At 43.0% G+C, this 19484-nt stretch overlaps 1 long non-coding RNA gene across 1 annotated transcript in view; it reads left to right on the top strand.

Moving 5' to 3' along the window:
- LOC126958489 (uncharacterized) overlaps window positions 1–19484 on the top strand; it is a 225598-nt gene that overhangs the window by 198469 nt on the left and 7645 nt on the right. The window lies entirely within an intron of this gene.

Genomic DNA, 19484 nt, shown 5'->3' with positions numbered 1-19484 from the left:
AGAAGAGGTCACAGAAGCTATTCAGTATAAGATTGTATTTATATAGGAGGAGAGCGGGGGTGAGAACAAAGACAGGCAGATGCAAGGATGACATGAAACAAATTAAAATGTCTTATGCGATCAGTTAGAATACCTCAGTAAAATTGACACATGATTTTTGTGACTTTTTTCTTTTAAATTTATTTTAACAATTCTTTTGAAGAGATCTACTGATTAAATATTAATTCTGTTCTTAGTTGAGTGTTCTGATTATGTAGAAATAGTTTCCTACGGACTAGAAAAGTTGAGCATACTTTTCATGGTTCTTTGCATCTCATAAGCTTTCTAAGTGGAAGAAGCCTGATTTTATTATCAGTTAGAAGCTTCAGTTCCAAATAATCATTGTGGTTAAAGCACTGGACAGGAGTCAGGAGTTTTTAGCTGTGAAAACTCAGTTTCACTCCATTCTATTAAGGAATTTGGAGCAAATGATCTTAAAAGTTTCCCACAGCCCCAACATTTTGATTCTACCTTAAACTATTAAGAACTTATTAGGGCATTTTAAAGTGGCAGAAAAGTTTAGAAAATTGAGTAATAGACAGGAATGTATGTATTATTTAGCTTTAATGTAACAGTTTGCAGTATTTGCTTCTGATTTTTCTTTTAGTTTTAAAAAAAATTTCCATTTAACCAAAATTGACTTTTTTGGTGTACAGTCCTATGAATTAAAACATTTTTATTGTGGTAAAACGTACATGAAATTTACCAACTTAACCATTTTTAAGTGTCCAATTCATGGTGTTAAGTATATACACATTGTTGTACAACCACCACCACTATCCATTTCTAGAACCTTTTCATTTACCTTTCATTTACCATTTCTAGAAACTTTTAGTTTAGTTTCAAACTAAAACTCCATATCCATTATGCAATGAGTCCCTTCCCTCAGTCCCTGGAAACCATTTTCTTTGTGAAATTTAGTCCTGTGAACTTTGTTTGTTTGTTTTGTTTTATTTGTTGTTTTTGAGATGGAGTCTCGCACTGTTGCCCAGGCTGGAGTGCAGTGGCGCGATCTTGGCTCACTGTAAGCTCCGCCTCCCGGGTTCACGCCATTTTCCTGCCTCAGCCTCCCAAGTAGCTGAGACTACAGGCGCCCGCCACGGCGCCCAGCTAATTTTTTGTATTTTTAGCAGAGGCGGGGTTTAATTGTGTTAGCCAGTATGGTCTCCATCTCCTGACCTCGTGATCCACCCTTCTCGGCCTCCCAAAGTGCTGGGATTACAGGCGTGAGCCATTGAGCCCGGCCAGTTCTGTGAATTTTAATGCACTTGTAAATTTGTGTTACCATCACCACAGCTGGGATACAGAGGAACCCCACCACCCTGGTGCACTATTCCTTTATAGTCCCATCTTCCTCCTGACAACCACTAATCTATTTTTCATCACTATAATTTTGTCTTTTCACAAATGTCATAAATGGAGTCATAAATTATGTGACCTTTACTACCAGTTTCTTACATGCAGCGTGATGCTTTCAGATCCACCCAAGTGGTACGGTGTGGGTACCCATGGTTTGTTCCTATTTACTCCTCCCTGTGCACCTCTCTTCAACCCCACTCCTCTTCCTCCCTTGCCAAAGGGAACCCATGCCCTGAAGTCAGTATGTTAGAATCTCATGAATATTTTAATAGTTTTAGCCACAAAACAATATATGTTTTTTGTTTCCTGATGTTTAAAATGTAAATAAATGGCATCATAACAAAAACCATGCTGTAAAATGTTTCCATAACTCACCATTATGTTTTTAAGGGATATCCACGTTGGTGCCATGTGAACGCTGGGTTACAAATCTTCATCAGTCTATAATATTCTGTTATATGACTACATCATGTATTCATCCATTTGCCTGTGGAGGAACATGTTTTTCCCTGTCTGGCTGTCTGTCTCATTATCTCACACTGAATAGCAGTACTTGGTTCCCTCCTAAACCCCACCCCCTTCCCCAGGGCCTCCAGTCCCAAAGCAGGCCTTGCTGATGGTCAGAAATACCCACAATGGGGGCAAACCCCAAATCTCATCTTCAAGCTGGCTGCTTGCTTGGCTGAGTACCGGGGCGGAGCCTGTGTCTGGATCCGTGGACCCCTAAGCTTGAGGTGTGAATGAGGTCTCAATCCTGGATGTGTGTTGCCGTCTCCAAAGCAGTCCTTTAAACAGGGAAGAGGGAGAGGACAGAGCATAGGAAGGAAGAGAAAGGAGAAGAGAGAGAAGGAGGGAAGAGAATGGGAAACAGGGAGGGAAAGGAGAGAGAGAGGGAGAAAGAATTAAAGAAATTAAGTCAGAGTTTCTGGGCAGTGGTATTTTTCTAAAACTTATCAAGTTAAAGATGCAGCCAGGGTAACAAACCCTTGATTAAAACAAACAAAACAATGTTCCAGGCAACATTTTCTAGCTTTCCAGAGGTTTGGGAGCCCCAAACCCTGACTCTCCACTCCCTCCATCTCCTGCCGCTTTTAGCCCCTGTGGCCCTGTGGCAGCCACCATCTGAGCCTGCTTTCAGAAACAGGTAGCAAAGCCCTGGCCTCAGTCCAGCTCCTGGTGGGCTTTCTTGTCATTTCTAGTACACAGGGATGTTGATCTGGTTTCTGAGTCTCACTACAGTGTATACGTCTCCTCCGTTTGTTCTTTATCTGATCTTTCTATATGCTGGAGCAAAGATGTTACCTGAGAGCGTGAACTTACAGAAATGTTTCCTATCTCACTTTTGAAAGCACACTTTACCCGCTGAATGACTGCTATTGTACCTTCAAAGGAACTTACGCCGCCACCTTAGAAATACCATCTTTTTGTGTTTTGCCTTTTTTAAATGAAAAGTTACTGCTTTTTCTCATTTTGGAAATAATTCATGCTTGCAGTAAAAAGTTCAAACGCTATGGAAATGTATGACTTAGGAAATGAAAGAACGTGTTCTGTCATCATCCCCCTGCAGATGATGACCACAAAAAATCTTGAGCCTATTTTTCCATATGTTTACCATACACATACTAACATTAAAAAAAATAAAAATGAAATTACGTTGGAGAACGGTAGGGCCAATTGATTTCTGCACTTAGTGTATCATGGAAAGTTTTCAGTACTTACTTTACTTATTTCATTATTTTTAATGGACACATGGTGTTCCTTTGTCTGGTTGTACTGCGGTGCATTTACTGAGGGTCATTTGGGAAGTTTTGGTTTTGGCATCATAGATGATGCTGAAATAAACTTTTGTTATGTACATCTGTGTGCATTTATGCAAGGTCCAAAACTGCTTTATCTCTTAGAACAGAAGTGAATGCATTTGCAGGGGGAAGGAGAGAGCGGAGGGAGGTTGGTGCCCTTCTCAGCAGTCAGAAGGTAGTAGATGCTTGGGGCTACTTTAGACACTCGGCCCTAGGGGAATGTATCTCCTGAGTCTCAAAACTCTTAATGCCACGCACACCATGACAGGTTCCCTTCACTCCACCCTCTCCTGAACCTTCTGGATTGAAGAACACCAGTCTCCAGAAGGTTAACTTGGAAAGGTTAGGGCAGTTTGGGTTTTTGTTTGTTTGCTTGTTTTATCTCTAGATTGCTTATAAAGTGTAGTATTTTTCAAACTGCGGAGCTGTGACGCATTCATATTATGAAATAAAATTAGAGGGTTACAAACAAGCAATTGAAAAATAGGGGACAGAGCGAGACTCTGTCTCACAAAAAAAAAAAAAATAGAATAGTACAGAAAATAAGAGTGCATCATGTGAAGTAAGTGTAAGTACTGTTTACTTGAAATTTTATTTCAGGTGTGTGTGTATGTGTATGTGTGTGTGTGTCTTAAGTCAGGTTCCCTAGAAGCAGAGCTCAGCAAAAGAGTTCTGGGTGTATGTGATCTGGAAAAGTGAGGGGAGCTGGCTGGGGCAGAAGAAGAAGCTGAGAGAGAGTATGTGCTTCCAGCCTGATGCTTGAGTTGTTCCACAGACCTGGTGCTGCGTTAGGGAAGGGGTCAGCCTGTGAACCCCCAGGTCCACCATCAGTTGTGGGCTGTGGGCTGATGTGAGGAGTAGGGGTGCATAACCTGGAAAGTCAGCTCCTATTCTGCAAGGACAGTTCTCCAGAGGATGAGGCCGCTGTGATCTTCACCCACTGGGGATGAGTCCCCAGCCTGAATGAGGTTGCCAATGGTGCCTTTACTGGACCTGACAGACAATGTATTCCTTCTTAGTGTGGGTCATGGCCAAAAAATGTTGGAGAAGCACTGGATCTGAAGAACTTAGTCTATCCACCTGTGGTAACGAAAATGAGGCCTTATCACTATCTTTTCCTTATTTCATTAGACAAAGGCAAGTTCCACATATAATTGGAATTTTGTCCCCATCAGAGAAAAAGTCACCACAATTTCTGAATGAATCCAGAGTGGGAAAGAAATGCAGAAGACGTTTTTAATAGGTTAAGCTTAAGCCTTAAGGTCCAGGATATATCTAAGGAGGCTTAGCGCCTCTCCTGGCTTAGAGCAAACCACCCTGGAGGTGAGGTAGGTGGGCTCTTAGGGGAAGCTTGAAACCCACAAGAAGCATGGCACGTGTTCAGGGAGCATTAATTTTACTCAGCTAAATATTTTAAAACTTGGTGGGTTTTTTTTTATGACCATAAATATAAGATGCAACAGAATGTGAAATTCACATGAACTTTTAAGATGAAGAATAAAATTACAAAGAGATTTCAGATTATAGGTTGCCACTTTGGACTATTCTCCTAGGCTCTCAGAGGTTCTTGTTCATTTGCTTCTGCAGTTAGGCAGTCAAGGAGAAAATTAAGAAAAGCAGTAGTTAGAGTCATTATTATTCTCCTTTCAGGAGAGTCCGGTTAACTTGGTAAGCTGGGCTCTGAATCCTCCAGGCTCTGAACAGATGACATTCATCCAATAGGCAGTCTTGATCACCAATCCTAAAATACCAGAACCGTCTGGTCAGTCGAGAGATAGTTATTAAGCACCAATGAGGTGCTAACATTGGGGTTAAAATGATGAAGAAGACAGACCATCCTGCTCTGATGGCCATTCTGGTCAGGGGAGACAGGCAAAACCAAATAAACAATGTGGTAGTCATTAGAACTATGCACCAAATCTTTGGGCTTCCTGGGTTGAGTTAACTCATGCTAACTCTGCTGGAATGAGGTCCTTGGGGGTGGACCCTTGACCAGTTCTGGCCAATGAGTGGTGAGTGGTGAGTGGAGGTCCTTGGGGGTGGACCTTTGACCAGTTCTGGCCAATGAGTGGTGAGTGGAAGTGTGGTGCCCTTCTGGGCTGAGCATTTCGTGCAATGCTCTCTAAAGCTTTCTTTTCCCTCTGGCACCATGACCAGGGCAGTGCTCCACATGGTCGCTGCCCGTCAGCCTGGTCCCTGAGCCGAGCCTCCCAGTCAGTCCACAAAGCACATGTGGTGTGAAAAAGCTAGAAACTTTTACTATTTAGCCTCCTGAGGTTTGAGCATTGTTTATTATTGCACTTTAATGTAAACCACCTTGCCTGATATAAACCAACAAATTAAAACAAGTTCTGATAACTGCCTTGAATAAAATGAAGAGGTTGTTAATAGCACATGACAGAGGGTGGCCTACAGGTCAGGAAATGCTTCTGTGAAGACATGAAATGTAAGTTGGGACCTAATCCATCCAGGTAATGGGTATTTCCACCATGGTTTTTCTCTGTTACTGAGAGGAGTGAGGTAGCCCTTGAGTCATAGAACCAGGACAGGCAGGAAATAGGAGACATAAACTTGCTCAAGGGTACACAGCTAATTGTTGGCAAAGCTGGTGCTCTAACAGCAGCATCTGGGCTTGGGTCCAGGCCCTTTTCACTCGGGCTGCCCCAAAGGCAAGTGAGGTGTCTAGGGTGCAACACTGAAGGAGACATGCTCTCTGGGCCTACCATGCATTTGCATGACCTGAGAGTCAGTGCCTCCCTAAATGTGTCCTGGAGACTCATTCTTAAACAGGCACTCATCCTCAGGGTCACACAAGGGTGAGGAGGACACTGAAAGGTTACCTTCTTTTTTTTTTTTTTTTTTTTTGAGACGGAGTCTCGCTCTGTCGCCCAGACTGGAGTGCAGTGGCGATCTCGGCTCACTGCAAGCTCCGCCTCCCGGGTTCACGCCATTCTCCTGCCTCAGCCTCCCAAGTAGCTGGGACTACAGGCGCCCGCCACCACGCCCGGCTAATTTCTTTTTGTATTTTTAGTAGAGACGGGGTTTCACCGTGTTAGCCAGGATGGTCTCGATCTCCTGACCTCGTGATCCGCCCGCCTCGGCCTCCCAAAGTGCTGGGATTACAGGCTTGAGCCACCGCGCCCGGCCGAAAGGTTACCTTCTTAAATATTGTACCCTAAGCACCCTGCTGGCCTCACCCTGGTCCCAGCTCTGTCCACACCCTTGTTCTTAGTGAAAATAACAAACAAGCACACAACATTCAGGTGACTGTGGCTGTGTCCTTGGCATTCTGGGTGTGTCTGCTGATCTGATCTGAAAATAGCACTACCCTCATTGAGATCCTGTGACAGACAGCACAGCGCTTCGAGACAGGAAAGTGCAGTTTTTGATCTGCCAAAAATTGACTTTCTAAAGCCATTGGTGGGCAACCAAGTAAGGAGACGAGGGAGTGAGTTTCAGGAGTTTTAGGAAGACGGGGACTGGCCTGTGCCCATCTTTCCCCTTGGCAGGGTAAGAGCCTTTCATCTCCTCTGAAAAGGGTGGTTTCAGTTGCAGAGAAGGAATTTAATGAAATGCACTCCCACAAGGTGTCAATGACTAACAGTACCCTCTTTCCTGGAAGCCGGTTTGGTAAACAATAGGAGAAGCCAGCAGATGATCTTTGTAGAGCAGTTCCTGTATGTAGACACTGGGCTGGTGCTTCATAAGCATTTAATCTCATTTATGCCCTTTGGCATGATGAGGTTGGTGATTGGTTTTATTATCACCACTGTATTAGTCCATTTTCAAGCTGCTGTAAAGACATACCCGAGACTGGGAAGAAGGAGGTTTAACTGGACTTACAGATCCACATGGCTGGGGAGGCCTCAGAATCATGGTGGGAGGTGAAAAGTGCTTCTCTCATGGTGGTGGCAAGAGAAAAATGAAGAGGAAGCAAAAGCGGAAACCCCTGGTAAACCCATCAGATCTCGTGAGACTTATTCACTATTACAAGAATACGAGCATGGGAAAGACCAGTCCCCGTGATTCCATTACCTCCCCCTGGGTCCCTCCCACAACATGTGGGAATTCTGGGAGATACAATTCAAGTTGAGATTTGAATGGGGACACAGCCAAAACATGCTACCCCCTGTACAGAGGAAGAACCTATCTCTCTGGGTCTAAATAACTCACCCTTTGAACGTTTGTGTCTAACTGTTACTCACTTGAGGACAGTGGGCACAGAAAGGGTGAAAACACCTGACTGGTGAACAGAAGTGCTAACCTGGAGGAGAGGAAAGAGAACAGAAGACAAACAAAGCCACCTACTTTACAAGGTTGTCAACCCAGGTTAACTTTACCCTGACTGGGGTAAAATTTACCAACGCCACCACCTCCTGGACCATGGTTCTTAAGAATTTTCTGCTAAGCTTGGTGAATAAGTGGGTGCGTTTTCAACAAAAACCAATGTTTGTATAAACTTTCAGAGGCATAGGAAGCCTCCATTTTGTCACAATCTTATTTCATTCCGTTTTACCAAGGTAGACCTTATAAATCATGGAACTCACCCATTGTAAATGGATGATTTGGGGTAAATTTATACAACTGTACAGCCATCACCACTGCATCACTCCAAAAATTCCCCATGATGCCTGACACTCCGTTTCCTACCTGCCCCTCCTCTACCCCTCCCCACCTCCACTTCAGCCAATTTCTGCTTTCTGTATCTATAGTTTTGCTGTTAGTAGACTTTTCTTATAATGGAATCACACATATAGCCTTTTATGTTTGGTTCCCTCACACAGCGTAATGTTTCTGAGTTTTGACCATGTTGTTGCTGAGTACTGTTCCATTGTGTGGATACACCACATGCTATGGTTTGAATGTTTGTTGTCTCCTTTGAAATTCATGTTGAAACTTGATGCCCCATGCAACAGTATTAAGAAATTGAGCCTTCAGGAGGTGATTAAGCCATAGGGCAGAGACCTCATGGTTGGGATTAGTGCCTTATAAAAGGGCTAGAAGGAACTAGGTAGGAATCTTTTGTTTTTCTTTTTTTTTTTGTTCCTTCCACCGTGTGAAGACACAGCATTACTGCCATCCAGAAGTCACAATGACAAGGTGCCAGCTTAAAAGTAGAGATTGGGCCCTCATCAGACACCAAATACTAGCATCTTGGTCTTGGACTTCTAGACTCCAGAACTGTGAGAAATAAATTTCTGTTGTTTATACATTAGTCAGTGTCAGGTATTTTGTTATAGAAGCACAAATGGACTAAAACACCACATTTTAAAATCCATTCACTACTTGATGAACATTTGGATTGCTTCCAGAGTTGAACTATTACGCCTAATGCTGCTATGAACATTCATGTACAAATCATGTACAAATAAAATCATATTTTTATTTCTCTTGCGTACATACCTAGGAATGGAATTGTAGGTTGTATGGCGGATGTATATTTAACTTTTAAAGAAACTGTCACACTTTTTCCAAAGACACTGCAACCATTTCACATTCCCACAGTGTGTATGAACCTTCCAGTTTTTCCACATCCTTGCAAACACTTGGTACCATCGGACTTCTTTGTTATAGACATTTAGCGGATGGTATCTCACTGTGGTTTTAATTTGCACTTCCCTACAGTCTAGTGGTGTTGAACATCTTTTCACATTTTTGTTAGCCATTGATACATCTTTGGTAAAATATTTATTCAAATCTTGACTCATTATTAAATGCTAAGATTCTTTTTTGTTTGTTTGTTTTTGAGACAGAGTCTTGCTTTGTCTCCTAGACTGGAGTGCAGTGACACGATTTTGGCTCACTGCAACCTTGGCCTCTCAGGTTCAAGCAATTCTCGTGCCTCAGATTCCCAAGTAGCTAGGATTACAGGTGTGCACTATCATGCCTGGCTAATTTTTTAATTTTTGGTAGAGATGGGGTTTTGCCATGTTGGCCAGGCTGGTCTCAAACTCCTGAGCTTAAGCGATGTGCCCGCCTCAGCCTCCCAAAGTGCTGGGATTACAGGTGTGAGCCACTGCATCCAGCCCAATTTTTTTTTTTTTTTTTTTTTTTTTTTTGAGATGGAGTCTTGCTCTGCTGCCCAGGCTGGAGTGCAGTAGCACAATCTCGGCTCACTGCAAGCTCCGCCTCCCGGGTTCATGCCATTCTCCTGCCTCAGCCTCCCGTGTAGCTGGGACTACAGGTGCTCACCACCACGCCCAGCTAATTTCTGTATTTTTAGTAGAGAGGGGGTTTCACCATGTTAGCCAGGATGATCTTGATCTCCTGACCTCGTGATTCGCCCGCCTTGGCCTCCCAAAGTGCTGGGATTACAGGCGTGAGCCACCACGCCCAGTCAATTTTAAGAATTCTTTATATGTTTTGAATATAAGCCTTTATCAGATATATAAAATGTTTTTTTCCCAGTCTTTGGCTTATATTTAAATTTCTTTTGAAATTAAAATGAATTGAAGGCAGAAGTTGTTTAATTTTGATGAAGTCCTGTTTATCACTTTTTTCTTTCACAGATCATGCTTTGTTGTCATATCTAAGAAATCTCCATCTAAGCCAAGGTTATAAAGATTTTCTCCTATGTTTTCTTCTTGAAGTTTTGGATTTCAGCTCTTAAATTTCGTTCTAGGATTATTTTGAGTTAATTTTGTGCAGCCATATCTTTTGAACCTGCCTCTTGACAGATGAGGAAACTGACACAAAGGGGCTTGGCTCTGATTCTTTTTTTTTTTTTCCTAAGAGACAGAGTCTTGCTCTGTTGCTTGTGCTGGAGTGCAGTGGCATGATCACTATTCACTGGAGCCTCAACCTTCTGGGCTCAAAGGATCCTTCTGCCGCAGCCTCCTGAGTAGCTGGAACTACAGGCATGTGCCACCATACCTGTCTAATGAAAAAACTTTTTTAAATAGAGATGAAGTCTCACTGTGTTACCCAGGCTGGTCTCGAACTCCTGGCCTCAAGCAATCCTCCCTCCTTGGTCTCTCAAAGTGCTGATTACAAGCATGAGCCACTATACCCAGTCTCTCAGGTTCTTAAGCAAACTAGTGGTAGAACTAAAACAGGTGATTGTTAGGGTCCCTCTCACACAATGTTTGCTCCTATGGAGTTTATTCTAGTCCACATCTTCCGCCTTTAGGGCTGCATGATTGTTGTCTCTCACCTCCCCTGTGAAAAAGCCCTGTCTAGTGTTTAAGCCAGATTCTTCTTGTCAGCGCAGGTCCACTGTGTCTGCTCCTTGACTCAGTGGAAGCAGTTGCTCAGCACCAGCCTCCATACACTTTGAAGCAGCTGAGCCCATGTCATCCCCGTTTCTAAATAGCTTTGGCTCCTTTTCCGCCTGGGGGCTGTCTCTGTCCCTTTCAATGCTTGCACTGCTTCCTGACACTAATGTGCTGTACATGGCGGGTGCCACTTGGTGTTTGAACATTGTAGCTTTGAAAGCAGGGGACGCCTGGGAACATATCATTGGATGGATTTCCCAGAGGATGTTAGAGGGAAAACCATTGCTGACTTCCATTCCAATTTGTCAAGCAAGACAGCTGGAATTGTTAGGCCTTTTGTGTCCCAGGAGTCTCTTGGGGAGTCGGCCAGGGCAGAGAGGACTTGTGAGAAAAGGATAGGCAGGAGAACCCAAAAAAAATCATACTTGTCACTCACTTATACACGCACAGAGCTGATGCTTTATCCTCTCATTGTACTTTTGGCCCAACTGTAATATCTGTTCTTTTTGCCAGGTCCTGAAAAGATTGCATCAGCCCTTTAGCAATTATCTGCCTCTTGATGAAGCATCAGAGCAGGTGTGCATACACCTGCCAGCACAGAAAAACCTTAACATAAAGTTGAATACAAAAAGAAAGAGTCAAAGTAAGATCTATAGCCTAATATGAATAATAGGAATAAAGACACAATGTCTTTTACATAACAGCACTATGTATTTTACAAGCGAACGTACTTGTACTCAGGTCATAGATCAACCACAGAACAGGTGTCTTGTGGAAGGTAAGAAATTGGACTGGGGGCTCTGTATTAGTTTTCTGTGGCTGCTGTAACCAAATTACTAACAACAGGATTGCTTCAAATGACACATTTATTTTTTCACTGTTTTGAAGGCCAGAACTTTGAAATCTGTTTCACTAGGCTGCAATCAAGTGTTGGCAGGGCCAGCTCCCTCTGGAGGTCCAAGGATAGAATCCATTCCTTGAATCTTCCAGCTTCTAGAGGCTGCCAGCATTCCTTATCTTGTGGGCCACGTCACTCCAGCCTTCAAGGCCAGCATCTTCAAATCTCTTTCTGCTCTGTCTTCACATGGCCTTCTTTATGTGTGTCAGATATCTCTCTGCCTCCAAAATCTCATTGAACATGTTAAGAATCACCCGGATATAAAATTCTAGGTTGGCAACCATCTTCCCTTAGAATTTTGAAGGCATGACTCTGTGTTCTAGCTATAAGTGTTTCTTTGAGAAACCCAATGACATTCTGATTTTGAATCTTTTGTATAAACATTCTGCCCCCACCCTCAGAAGTGTGTAAAATTTCTCTGTCCCTTTTGCCCTAAACTTTCAGATGATATGCCTTTACTTCAGGTCTTTTTTCACCCATTTTGCTGATACTTGATGAGTACACTCAACTCATGCCCTTCCCTTCTAGGAAATTCTCTAGAAATTCTTATTTAATGGTGCTCTCCCTCCCTCTTTTTTTTATGTTTCTCTATCTTGGACTTCTAGACTGATGGTTTAGATTTCATATTTTTCTCCTATATTTTTTATCGCTTCGTCTTTTTACTTTATTATTTCTTCAGCTTTATTTTCCAATCCTTCTATTGGGTTTATAATTTCTCGTATCACTTTTTAACTTAAAAATTTTGTTTTGTTCTTTGACATTCCTTTGATAGAGCATCCTGTTCCTGTTTCACAAATGCAGTATGTTATCTCCCTGAGGCTACTCTGACAACTTTAGTTGTTGAAGTTTGCTTCTCTCTGCATAGTCTCTTTCCTCCAAGTTGTTTTTCAATAATTTTGGGGGAGCCTGTCTCAGAGGGAGAGTTTCCTCAAACGTGTGATGGTTCTTGTCCCACTTTCAGAGTGGGACATTGAAAAGCTGATCAGATTTAAGTCTCCAGATTAGATGTTTCCGATCCCCTGCCTGGAGAAAATAGACCTCGACACTGGGTCTGGGAGCTGAGGAGAGGAAGAGAGCTGGAATCTGACATTCACAGTGTCAATGTCCACTGATTCCTATGTTTTGGTTCTATCCCCCGTCTTCAGCAATGCCTGGTGTTCTTCCATGTGGAGATTGTAGGTTACATCCTTTATGGGCAAAATCCACTGGTCTTTTGCTGGGGAGCAGCAGTTGTCTGGCTGGTCAGTGAGGGATATAGAATGTGGGGCTGTAACTGCTCTTTGAAAAGACTTAAACAATCCCGTTTATAGCCTCCTGTTTACCCCAACCTCTAGATCTATCTGGTGCCACTAATTTCTGAACCTTTTGGGGGGTTTTGCAGAACAGATTGGGCTGCTACTTGTCTTCACACTGATGGCTTAGGATTTAGCTTGTATGAGGACAGCTAGGTGAGGTACCACCTGACCATTTGCCTTCTCACGTCAACACACCTGCTGCTCTTTTCTCCTCTCCTCTGTCCTTTGTCCTTGTGAGTTCATGCCTCCTTTTGCCCACCCTTGAGCATCTTTTCAGTGGAGTTTAAGTAGGAAAGGCCACTGTGTTCAATCAGAGTGTGTGTGTATTCGTTTTCTGTTGCTGTCATAACAAATTTCCACAAATTTGGTGACTTAATACAAATTTATTATTTTACAGTTCTGAAGTAGAAGTCCAACATGGGTCACACTGTTGGACCCAAGACTTTGGCAGGGCTGTGCTCCTTTCTGCATGAGACTATGTCCTTCCCTTTCCCAAATTCTTGAAGCTGCCTGCATGCCTTGAGTTGTGGCCCCTTTCTGGATCTTCAGAGTCAGGGACAAGTCCTTCTCACATGGCATCACTCTGACCTCTTCTGCCTCTTTTAAGGATGCCTGTGATTACATGGGGCCTGCTAAATATTCCAGGATAAGCTTCCTATCTGGAAGTCAGCTGATTAGCAATCCTCTGTGCAACCTTAATACCCTTTTGCTATGTTAGGAAACATGCTCACAGGTTCCAGGGATTAGGACATGGACATCTTTGGAAGGCCATTATTCTGCCTAAGACAGCATCATGAACTAGAACTGAGAAATTTGAAATTCAGTTATCAAAATTACCAGGATGAGTTTATTTGCCTTCATCTTCTATCATGACTTAAAAGAATTCTAGGTTCCAAAGAAACTTCAATCCTTGATACAATCCACACTTTGTAAATTTTGTATTTGGGCTTCTAAAGATAAAATGGAAAATGAATTGTACTTGCTTTGAAGTCATTTCATTCCTAAAACAAAGTAGTGGGACATATTTTGTTTGAAGAACTCAAAGTAATTGTAGTGGGTTGAATAGTGTCATTCTCCAGAAAGATACGTTCAAGCTCCAAACCCCTGATACCTGTGAATGTGACCTTTATTGGAAATAGGGTTTTTGTAGTTATGATTAAGTTAAGAATCTCAAATGAGATCATCCTGGATTTAGGGTGGCCCTTAAATCCAATGACTGGTGTCCTTGTAAAAGAAAGGAGAAGGAGATTTAAGACACATAGAACAGAGAGAAAGGCCATGTGAAGACTGAGGCAGAGACAACTCGTGCAGCACCAAGCCAAGGAATGTCACAGATTACCAGCAGCCACCTGAAGCTAAGACACAGGAAATGTTCTCCCTCAGAGCCTCTGGAAGGAACTGCCCCTGCTGACACCTTCATTTTGAACATCTAGCTTTCAACAATTGTGGGAGAATAAATTTCCGCTTTTTTTTTTTTAGCTGCCCAGTTTGTGATAATTTGTTGCAGTAGCCCTAGGAAACAAATGCGGCAATCTTTTAGCCAATTTCTCCTCCATGTGATAAATACGCAGGTCCCATTTACTTCATTTTGCTCAGAGAGGCTGTTTGTTCACTGTTACAGCTGCCCATGTGACATTTAGAATATCTAGAAGCCATGTCCGTAGAGGCAAAATAAAATGGAAATTTGAGATCATCTGTTGGTTTCTACAGGAAAGAAAAGCTAACATTTACTGAGCTGGCTCTGTGTTAAATGTTTATGGTCATTATTTTGTGTAATTCTCATAATGTCTTTATGAGGAAGGTACTATGATAATCTCTATTTCATAGGCGTGGAAATTGCAACAGAGAGAGGTTAAACAACAGAGCAAAGATTCTAACGAAGCTCTTTCAAAACCCTAAGTGTTTATGCTTGAAGATCCAAACTACAAGTCGAAACTGATCAAATCTTCTAAATAATTGTTCAAATTTCCCCTTTCCATTGTCTATGTAGAAAAAGCTAGAAAGTTCAAGGGTTTCTGTGGACAATTATTAAAGTTAAAAAAAAATGATGAGTTGAATAAATCCAGACTATTTCTTCATATTCATATCATACCCAAAGGCTTTCTCCTGGGAGAAGCTGCTGAAGAATCAAGTCATTAAAAACTATGTCAGAAGCTGCTGCGTGGATCTCACTGATACTCATTTGATTACAAAAATATTATCTTTCCCCGCAGCTATGCTTTTGTCAGGGGTATGGAAAGATAACTGAACTGGCGGGCCAAAGGCTCAGAGAATTCATTACCAAGATAAATAGAAAAAAAGGAAATTCAAGAGGCTCTTAGGAGACTTACAGGGATTGCTAGGGCAATTATTCTTCTTGGTGTCTCCAGCACATCCTGGTTCTGTTCAGAAAAATGAAGACAGTTTGATAAGCCCGCTGCATAGGAGGCTATCTAGTGGGTTGTTTTCATGGATAACATCTTGAGTATCTTTCCTACTACTTTTTTTTTTACAGGCTGGTTTTAAACAAACTCAAAGCCAAAGCCAATGGGTGGCTATAACCCAGATTCCAGGGTCACTGCTATGTTACCAGTCTGGGTAAAAATAAGCTCTTGTCTCTTTATCTGTCACCATTGAGATAGTATCATTTTTTTTTCACTCCTAGAGCCCCACATTCTGGTGATAACTCTCAGGGCTTACTCAGTCCAAGCCAGTAATCCTTGTTATAATCTCTTTGTCAAGAGAAAAGAACACATTTGGATCCTTCCATCTTGTCCATTTTTATCACCTGCTGTTCTTGGCAAAACCCAGGGCAATGGGCTGCTCTAGAGGTGGCCTTGACTTACTTGGTCACTGGAGGGTGGGGAGCTCATAGCTGATGGCGAGGTCACTTCCCCCTCTATGTTGATGTCACCATCCCAACTAGGGTACAAGTACCTGTGGAGGGGACAGTGCTGATGGAGCAGGGTGGATAAAGCGCAGGAGTCCTGGTGTGCCCTTGCTCAGGCCTGTCTCCAGAGACCTGTGGCTCCTTTCCTCCAGTCTCCGTAGCCTTACCCCAACTTCTCCATCCCCTGGAAATTCTTTCTCTTCCCTCGTCAAGGACTGCCCCTGGGCTGGGCTTCTGGGCTGACACCAGTACTCCTCCCAGGGTATTGGCTGGTTAGACCGATCCACCAGGGATAGGATCTGTGCTGTCGGCAGGGCGGTGGTAGAAGATAAAATTGGATGGGCAGGGTGCAGCCAGATGGTGGCAGACCTGGGATGCTTGGCCAAGGCTTCTGGGAAGGTTTAGAGCTGGACGTGACCTGCCCTGCCATCCCAGCTCTATTTCCAGCCGCTGCAGCCTGTGTCTCAAAGGTCTGGTTTTCTTGGAGAGCATCCTTGGGTAACTAGGCAAATGTGCCCACCCCTTCCAACTCATCGCTGAGTGCCTTTCTTGGGGGTCTCTTCCCCCATCACTTATTCTCTTTATTTCAAATTCTGTGCGTGAGTTGGAGAATTGGGATTGATGGACTCCTTAATTAACGTTTGGGACTCTCTCCCTACCTACTGCAACTGCTGACTAGAAATCTTCACCTCTCTTCTGTTCTTCCTGCATCCACAGCTCCATCGAGGCTGTGAGTGAGGTAAAGGTGGTATTTGGAAGGAATCCTGCTTCATAGATCTCCTTTCCTTTAAAGCAAGTTTGTCCAACCTGTGGCACATGGGCCGCAGGTGCCCCAACACAAATCCATAAGCTTTTTAAAAACATTATGAGTAGCCGGGCGCGATGGCTCAAGCTTGTAATCCCAGCACTTTGGGAGGCCGAGACGGGCGGATCACGAGGTCAGGAGATCAAGACCATCCTGGCTGACACGGTGAAACCCCGTCTCTACTAAAAAATACAAAAAAAACTAGCCGGGCGAGGTGGCGGGCGCCTGTAGTCCCAGCTACTCAGGAGGTTGAGGCAGGAGAATGGCGTAAACCCGGGAGGCGGAGGTTGCAGTGAGCCGAGATCCCGCCACTGCACTCCAGACTGGGCGATAGAGCGAGACTCCGTCTCAAAAATAAAAATAAAAATAAAAAAGCATTATGAGATTATTTTTGTTATTTTGTTATTTTTTTATTTTTTTTTCAGCTCATCAGCTATTGTTAGTATTAGTGTATTTTATGTGTGGTCCAAGACAATTCTTCTTCTATTGTGGCCCAAGGAAGCCAAAAGTTTGGACACTTCTGCTTTAAAGCTTTGCGAGGGCAGAGTGTGGTGTGAGATACTCGGCAGATTGGGGGCAGAACTCCAAGGTCTGGGGCTAGGTTCTGCTGGCCCACCTGGCACTTTCCTCACTAGGACTTGGTGTTCCCAACTGTAATATAGAGGGGCTCCCCAAAGGCACATCCAGCTCTAACATTCTGTGACTCTGGGTTTTGTAACCCTATTTACTCATTTTCTATTATTTCCTGAAAATGTGGCGTCCCAGTTGCAGTTATCTCTCCTTTCCATACACTGACAGTACAGAATGGCATTTTAATCATCTTGGCATTGACATGTTTTAGAGCATTTTTTTTTTTTAATACCAGTGAATCTTCTCAGTGATACACAGAAGCATAAGCTGGGTGGAATGTCTAATGTTTAATGTGGCACTTCCCTTCCCCTTTCTTCCCCAGTCTCTATCATTCATGTGCCTATGTGTTTATACAGGTCCCAGGCACATTTGTTTGCTTGAAGCTCAAGGGATGCAGGGATACAGCCCTTCTGAGTTTGCTGGATGCTTGTGGACCCGGGCTGCAACTCTGCTTGCTGCTTCAGAGGAGAGAGCAGGGGAAGGGGCCCCTGCCCAGATCTCTGCAGCCTTGCTTTTCTTTGAGTCTGAGATCTCTTGGGAGCTGCCTCTACCACTTACTGGTTCACTTACTAGGTGATCTTGGGTGAGCTACCCGACTTTACTGTGCCTCCATTTCCGCTATCTCATGGACTGTTGAGACTTCCTGCTTCCATATAATCTGCAGTTCTTGTCCAAAATTCAGATTCCTGGCCCCAGCTCAAACTTACTGAATCAGCATCTCTGGATTGAGATCCAGAATCTGTACTAAAAAAAGAATAGGTTTTTGGGGAACAGGTGGTGTTTGGTTACATAGATAAGTTATTTAGCAGTAATTTCTGAGATTTTGGTGCACCCATCACCTAAGCAGTGTACACTGCACCCAATGTGTAGTGTTATATCTCACCCCCTCCCTATCTTCCCCCAAGTTTCCAGGTCCATTATATCATTCTTATGGCTTTACATCCTCATAGCTTAGCTCCTACTTATAAGTGAGAACGTACAGTGTTTTGATTTTCCATTCCTGAGTTGCTTGACTTAGAATAGTGGCCTCCAATTCCATCCAAGTTGCTGTGAACACCATTTGGAGGTGAAAGACCTCTACAAGGAAAACTACAAAACACTGCTGAAAGAAATCGTAGATAACACAAACAAATGGAAACATATCCCATGCTCATGGATAGGTAGAATCAATATTGTGAAAATAAGCACACTGCCAAAAGCAGTCTACAAATTCAATGCAATTTCCATCAAAATACCACCATCATTCTTCACAGAACTAGAAAAAACAATCCTAAAATTCATATGGAACCAAAAAAGAGCTTACATAGCCAAAGCAAGAGTACAGAAAAAGAACAAATCTGGAGGTATCACATTACCTTACTTCAAACTATACTGCAAGGCTATAGTCACCCAAACAGCATGGTACTGGCATAAAAATAGGCACATAGACCAATGGAACAGGATAGAGAATCCAGAAATAAAGCCAAATACTTATAGCCAACTGATCTGCAGCAAAGCAAACAAAAACATAAGGTGAGGGAAGGGCACGCTATTCAACAAACAGCGCGGAAATCATTGGCAAACCACATGTAGAAAAACAAAACTGGATCCTTGTCTCTCACCTTGGACAAAAATCAGCCCAAAGTGGGTCAGAATCTGTACTTTTAACAGCTCTTCTAAGCCACAATTCTGTATACTACAGTTTGAGAACCTATTTGTTAAACATATGATGCTTCCCAGCTCACACAGTGTTTTAACCTGTGTTGACTGCATTTAAACATCACCATGACTCTGAGAGGCAAACACAGCATTCTCTCTTTCCTTTTATATACAGGAAACTGCTGCTGAAGGGCAAAACACCTTCTCCACAGTCATCAAAGGCTCCCAAACTCCAGCACCCACCATCCCTTTCCATTTTCTCTTCTGTTACTGAATCTTCTTACAGAAAAGAATGCTAATATGCAGCCTGTCACAGAATTCAGCTTGACTTCCTTTCATTTCTTCTTTCTATTTAGTGGGTGAGTTTTCTTTCTTCTGGTTGGCAGATAGCCATCGTCTCTCTTTATAAATGTTTTTATCTGCTGCCGCTTTTATCTTATCAGACCCACAGTACATCTTCGTCTTTCTGCTCCTAAAGATAATTCCTGCTTTGCTATACGTCATCAGTGTCATCTCAGTCAAAGCTCAAAATAACAAATAGATTTGTTTCCAGTGTAGAAAGAATCCGGGTGAGCCCTGCTTAGAGAGAGCAAGGTTTCTGTGCGTTCACCCTTCTGCACCCTGCCATGCCCTTTAAGGAACTTGGTCACACCTTTGAGAGATTCAGAGAACCCATGTCCCTGATATCTTAGAAGGAATGATGTTTGTGCCTCAGTGACCTGCACACGTGAGAGCAAATTGGGAGAAAGTAGGGTACGGCTGTCTGGACAGTTGGGAGTGATCTCTCATGAACACCTATAGTTGACTGGCAAGAAACATGCTGAGTTTAGGGTGAGTTATAGTCACCCTATCTGCAAACCGAACGGTCCCAAAAGAAAGTGAACTGGCTCTTCTGAGAAGAAACATGTACTGTTTGTATTATTTATTTATTTATTTAT

This window comes from Macaca thibetana, chromosome 7 (genome assembly GCF_024542745.1).
Source record: "Macaca thibetana thibetana isolate TM-01 chromosome 7, ASM2454274v1, whole genome shotgun sequence".
In the NCBI taxonomy this organism is placed as follows: Eukaryota; Metazoa; Chordata; class Mammalia; order Primates; family Cercopithecidae; genus Macaca; species Macaca thibetana.
This window is presented reverse-complemented; position numbering and strand designations above follow the sequence as displayed.